At 37.2% G+C, this 6,000-nt stretch overlaps 1 non-coding gene across 1 annotated transcript; it reads left to right on the forward strand.

Annotated features, from left to right (window-relative positions):
• The first annotated feature begins 5,419 nt into the window (after window positions 1-5,419).
• On the forward strand, window positions 5,420-5,523 carry LOC126023567 (U6 spliceosomal RNA). Its single transcript, XR_007500682.1, has one exon. It is a non-coding gene; the product is annotated as a U6 spliceosomal RNA (small nuclear RNA).
• The last annotated feature ends 477 nt before the right edge of the window (window positions 5,524-6,000 follow it).

Raw genomic sequence — 6,000 nt, forward strand, 5'->3', positions numbered from 1 at the left:
ATTGGTTGAGTCTCTTTCAGTAGGGCTTCAGAACCCAAGTGGGACCCATATTTTGTTATAATTCAGGAAGGCAGAACTTCCTAAACCAAGCAGGATCTCTCCAGGAATTGAAGAAAGTAATCCCAACCCTGCCTATTACATATAACTGACAGGTATTCACATCTTTAACAACTCATCTTAACATTTTTGAATCTAGAATAAAGTGGGTATTTTTTGTAATCTTGCCAGTTACCAATTGTCACTCTGGGACTGGCATTGTGGAACTAAAGGCATTTGTATCAGCTCTTTAAAACTATCTAAACAGAAAAAGTGTCCCCAAGAGTATTTTGAGGCCACACTCTTCCTTGTCCCCCAGAAGAGGACTGCAGAAGTCATCCATACACAAAGCAAGTGCACTACAGAAACTGACTCTGCCCAAAGTCAAAAGTCAATGCCTTTGCCAAAGCAGACTAAAAAATCATCTCCCTTCTTTGAATGACCTCCCCCAAAGATCTCCTTGGCAATGAGACACTGACAGTTATGTAGAAAAGATGTACTGCCACACTACAAAAAGAACCATAATAAAGCAGCAAAAATCCCCAATCACAAATAAGTTGAAGGTTGCAACCCCGAAGACCCAATCAGTAATAGTCCCTTATATAACTTCTCTGAAAAGAAATTCAGAGTAGGAAGGCATAAGATCTCAAAGAAACTATGGAATGGTCACCAATATAAGAGGTTATGAGAGCAGAAATTAGAAAACTATAAACATAAATGACAGAATTGAAAAACCTAGTAGGTGAAATGTAAAATTCATTGGAAGACCTCACATTTAGAGAAACAATTGCTGAGGATAGAATTAATGAGCTCATAGATGAGGTCTAGGTAATAGTAGAAGATGGACAAAAAGATTAAAAGTAAATAAACAGATTACAAGAGAACTACGGGAGAAACTTAAGAGGAACCACATATGAGTCATTAGGGTCCCAGAAGGCCTGATGGGGAAGCAATAGTCAAAGACATCATTGTTGAGAAGACTCATCAGACTTGAAGAGTTCATGTTGGCTTGAGAGTAGCAGCTAATGAGATCCAAATAAAAATACTCCAAGACATAAATTAACCAAAATGATAAAAATCATAGAGATAGAATACTGAAAACATGAATATCAGAAAAGAAAATTATATGCAAATGGAGTGTCCTTAAGATTTACCTCTGGGTTTGAAAAATAGTACAGGTTAGAGTATCTACCTTACATGCAGCTGACCTGGGTTTGAACAACCACACCCCAAACTGCCATCTAAACCTGCCAGGAGTCTGAATGCAGGATTAACCCTGAGCACTGGTGGATGTGGCCAATACACGCACACCCCAAAGAAGATTTACAGATTTACTGAACAAAACACTTTAGGCCTGAAAGTAATGGTGGATATAGAGTGAAAAAAAGATTTCATGAAATGAGCACCTCACCAAATACTTTACCAGGCAGACTGTCATTCAAATTTAAATGAATGATATATAACTTCACAGATAAACAACAGCTTGAAATTTTCATAGACTCAAAACTATCTTTACAAGAACTCAATGAGCTCTTTAAGATGAGCTGAATCCTACAAACACTCTGAACTCCTACACAACAATTACACAAAACTCCATGATAATAATCTCTCCATGTGAATGGACTAAAGGCACCAATTAAGAGACAGAGTGGCAAGATAGATTAAAAATTAAAACCAACATTCTGCTACCTTCAAGAATGAACACATAGGGGCCGGAGAGATAGCATGAAGGTAGGCCTTGCATGCAGAAGGATGGTGGTTCGATTCCTGGCATCCCATATGGTCCCCCAAGCCTGCAAGGAGAGATTTCTGAGCATAGAGCCAGAAGTAATTTCTGAGTGCTGCAGGTGTGACCCAAAAACCAAAAACCAAAAACCAAAAAAAAAAAAAAAAGAATAAACACATATGAATAGTCAGAGTAAATGTATATGAAAAGTCTAAGGTTGGAAGATGAATCTTCAAGCAAACAACTGCTTCAAAAAGATTGGTGTGGGCCCGGAGAGATAGCACAGCAGCGTTTGCCTTGCAAGCAGCCGATCCAGAACCAAAGGTGGTTGGTTCGAATCCCGGTGTCCCATATGGTCCCCCGTGCCTGCCAGGAGCTATTTCTGAGCAGACAGCCAGGAGTAACCCCTGAGCACTGCCGGGTGTGGCCCAAAAACCAAAAAAAAAAAAAAAAAGATTGGTGTGACAATACTAATACCAGATGACTTAGATTTCAAACTCAAAAAGGTTATAAGAGAGGGAAAAAAGTCATTTCTTGATGACTAATTAAAATGTACATCAGGAAGACATAATACTCCTGAACATACATTCATCTAATGAGGGAGTATAAAAATATTTAAAATGACTACTAATAAATGAAGATATTAACAACAATATAATAGTAGAGACTTGGTTTCAATGCTACTCTTTCACCTCTCAATAGATATACTAGACTAAAACTCAGCAGGTAAATACTAGCTTTGAAGGAAGAAATGAAAGAGTAAGGTTTAGTACATATGTATGTTTTCCATCTTCAAAAAAGCCGAAATCAGATTCTTCCCCAATGTACAAAGGATATTCTCCAAGATAGACCAAATTCTTATACATAAAGCATACCTCCACAAGGATAGGATGTCACAATAATAGAAATTATACCAATTATATTCTCAGACCATGATGCACTGAAAATAGAACTTAATCACAAACAGAAACTGGGAAACCATTCAAACACCTGGAAATTAAGTAGTGTGTAACTGAACAACCAATGAACCAAAAGATATCTGAAAACAAACAAGAATGAAGACACTACTTACCAGAACTTGTGTGGTACAGAAAAAAAGTGGTGTTAAGAGAAATGATCATAACTATGCAAGTTAATCAGAAAGGGAAACGGGGCTAACATAAACAGCATGACTGAACAACTTAAGACACTGAAAAAATGACCAACAAAAATAGGCCAAAGCAGGCAGGAGGAAGGAAATAATAAAATTTAGAACAAAATTTAATAAACTGGAACTGAAAAAGACAATCCAAAATGTGAATGAAGAAGAAAGAGCTGGTTCTCTGCTTGATGCTCAAGACCCTTTAGACAATTCATCATGGTGTAGACTCCTCTTACAGTGCTCATTACCATATCACTTAGTTTTCTTGACTTGAAAATTATTATTATTTTTAAGAATGCTCTATACACAATATAACCCACTAAACCTTTCTACAATAAAGTTTACCCTCACCATTGATGATTGCCCTAGAAAATGGAAACCTTTCCATCTGACTTGCTGGCTTTTTATATTTTTGAAGCACTCTGACCCATTCAACCTGGGTCAGCTTTTCAGCTGTAACCTCTGGATCTATCAGTGTCTGTCAATGTGTGTGAGTGAATGTATGTGTTGAACACCTCAATGTCTTTCTAATATCCATTTGTAATAAACATAATGTGTATCTATGTTGTGTATTGTCCTTCCCCATGTTATAAATAACTCCTTCCCACCTCTGCTTACAACCTTACAAATTATTTTCTAACCCTTCACTCTCACCCCCAATGTGTTATTTTCACCTCATTTACCTTTTTTACTATCAGTTCTTAACTCCTCAGAAACTTCTTCCCACCCCAGCTGCTGCCAACCAGCTCCCAAAGCAAAAAGACAGATTCCCAGTCCAGCTTGCCTCAGTGCGAAAAGAAGCTGTCACCGCTGCTGCTGCTGCTGATTTTCTCTTGATGGTCCCTTATCTCCCACCTCCCTTCACTGTGGATTATTGCTCATTACCAGATTTAGCTTCTGAGATCCCCAAGTTGAAATGTCCCCCAAGGATATTTCCTGATATGTGATTGCTGGGAGACATTATCACCCTCCCCCAGACTATTTCAAAAGACTTAAAGGGGACATGTATAATTCCTTCAAATATTTCTTTAGATGTTTTTCCTTAATAGGTATAACTCTTATTGTCTATCTTCTTATGTAGCAGCAGTTTTTCCCATTCCTTTTTTTTTAATCTATTTAGTAGGAAATGCTAGTAAATAAGTTTCTCTAATATTCTGAGTTCATGTTAGAACCCGGTTATCGGGATTGTTTAGCTTGTTATTTTAATCCTTATATGCACCAGTAATACCATGTGGAGTTGTTCCTTTTTGCATAACACATTAAAATGAGGAAAATTTTATGTGTGCCAACAAGTTCTTATCTAATAGGGATAGGAACACATACATCTTATATTACAGTGGGTCCTTACGCCCTGAACACTTCTCATAGTGATTTAGCTTAGACTTCAGAAGATAGGACATTGGCCATTCATCTCTAAACCAATCCCATCTGTGAAACCAGCATGGTTTTCTACATCAGCACCAGGAATCAGACTTCTATCATGGAAGGCGCTACTGTTGCTCTGTCATAGACTTGCTCCAGAGTGGGTTCAGATGATATGCTGATGACTTGGTAACAGCAGCAACCTGCTCTCAGAGCAGGGTTTTCTAAATTGCCACCTAATGGTAAGATAAAATCAGAAGACACTCCATGTCACCCTAATTTTGACATAGGATCTGTATAAAAAATCAAGATCTCTAACTACAGAAACCTGACCTGACAACTGTGATTTTTGAAGAGCTTTTACTGAGACCACAGAAAAAGACATTGGGATTAGACAATTTAGTATGCCTGGAGCCTATTGTTGTTTTTATGCCAGGATGTTTCATGAGTAAAGTCTCCTTGTTTTTAGGCCAAAGGTTTTTCCTTTCAATTTTCCCCATATTTTGCTGTGTTTATGAAAAGAAAAAATACTGACACACATCATTTTTTTATTGTTGCGTTTTTGGGGGGGTTGGGGGGGGGGTTTTTGGTTTTTTGTTTTTTGGGTCATACTCGGCAGCACTCAATGGTTACTCCTGGCTCTTACTTTTTAAATTGGGTCTCCTGCCTTTTTCATAGAACTTTGGGACATGGATTACTTTATTTTACTGCATATTCTGCATTTTTCTATAAAACTATGAGAAAAGGAATAAAGAAAGACTGGGAGCCAGGGCCCAAGTGGTCTCAGATGCATTGGCAGGGAAATAAATAAGGACAGAACTAAATACCCAAGCCAAATTCAATGATAAAAAAAATTTAAGGAATCTAAACTTTAACAATCTAAACTTAAAGGAGCCTGTTATTCTGGCAAGCCAGGTGGCAAAGGATGGAGGTCTAGGATGCACTTTGGGTCCATTGATGGAAGAGGTTGAAACTGGTGGTGGGAGGACTCTAAGTCACTGATATTTGAGATTCAACTATAAAGTTCTCTATAGATTTAAATTGCTTCAATAAGATGAAATTTAAAAAAGAAAAAAAGAGTTGGTTCTTAGAAAAAATAAACAAGATTAATAAACCACTGGCAAGATTCACAAAGAAAGAGAAGAAAACCATAAGTGCTCGCTTCGGCAGCACATATACTAAAATTGGAACGATACAGAGATTAGCATGGCCCCTGCACAAGGATGACATGCAAATTTGGAAAGCATTCCATATTTTTTAAAAAGAAAAGAAAAAGAGAAAACCATAATAAACCAAATCAGAAATAAAATGGGGGATATCACAACAGATACCACAGAAATTCAAAGACTCAGCAGAGATTACTTTGAGAATCTTTTTGCTATAAAGCCAAAGAACATAGAAGAAATAGATAAATTCTTAGAACTTCCCAAGTCTGAATCAAGATGATCTGGAATATCTGAACAGACCTATCAATATCAAAGAAATTGAAATTGAATCAAACATTTTCCCAAAATCAAAAGCTCAGTTCCAGATGGATTCACAAGTGAGTTCTTTCAAACCTTTAAAGAAGATCGACTGCCAGGCTCTTCCAGGAATCTGAAGAAATAGACACTCCCAAATAATTTCTATGATGCTAAACTCACTCTGATACCAAAACCAGAGATACCACACACAAAGAGAATTACAGGCTGATATCCCTAATGAACATAGATGCAAATAGTCTCAATAAAATACT

The sequence above is a fragment of the Suncus etruscus genome, chromosome 11, assembly GCF_024139225.1.
Source record: "Suncus etruscus isolate mSunEtr1 chromosome 11, mSunEtr1.pri.cur, whole genome shotgun sequence".
NCBI classification, from domain to species: Eukaryota; Metazoa; Chordata; class Mammalia; order Eulipotyphla; family Soricidae; genus Suncus; species Suncus etruscus.